Source organism: Lupinus angustifolius, chromosome LG19 (assembly GCF_001865875.1).
Source record: "Lupinus angustifolius cultivar Tanjil chromosome LG19, LupAngTanjil_v1.0, whole genome shotgun sequence".
Lineage (NCBI taxonomy): Eukaryota > Viridiplantae > Streptophyta > Magnoliopsida > Fabales > Fabaceae > Lupinus > Lupinus angustifolius.
The window spans coordinates 15,878,333-15,878,794 of NC_032027.1; positions in this window are offsets into that span (position 1 = coordinate 15,878,333).

Here is a 462-nt window from a genome sequence, read left to right on the forward strand (position 1 = left end):
TGATTATCATTCTACCATTTTAGGACATACACTAAAAGGAGGATTTTAGAACTTGGTGTTTGGAGTTAATCAAAGTAAAACATAAGAACTTGTCTAAGGAGTTCAAACTCATAAGAAGTTGAGAAATCTTTTCCTTATTCAAAATGATCTTGTCTCCTCAAGAATTTGAGAATACTTAGTTTAATTTTCTTGTTAATTTATTTATGTGCAAATCAAACCGAAAAACCAACAAAATATATTTAACCCATTATTTGTGCTTTGACATGTTTATATGATTTATTTTATAAGGAAATTCCTTGTTGTTCGACATAACCCGATACTATACTACAATTGAATCTTGAAAGAGGTGTAAATTGTAAAATAGTGAAGTGTTATCAATAAATTTATTTGTTGAAAACACCTTTTAATATACAAAAGTGATGAAACTAACTTACTAACTTTTATTTATTGTTATTTACATTC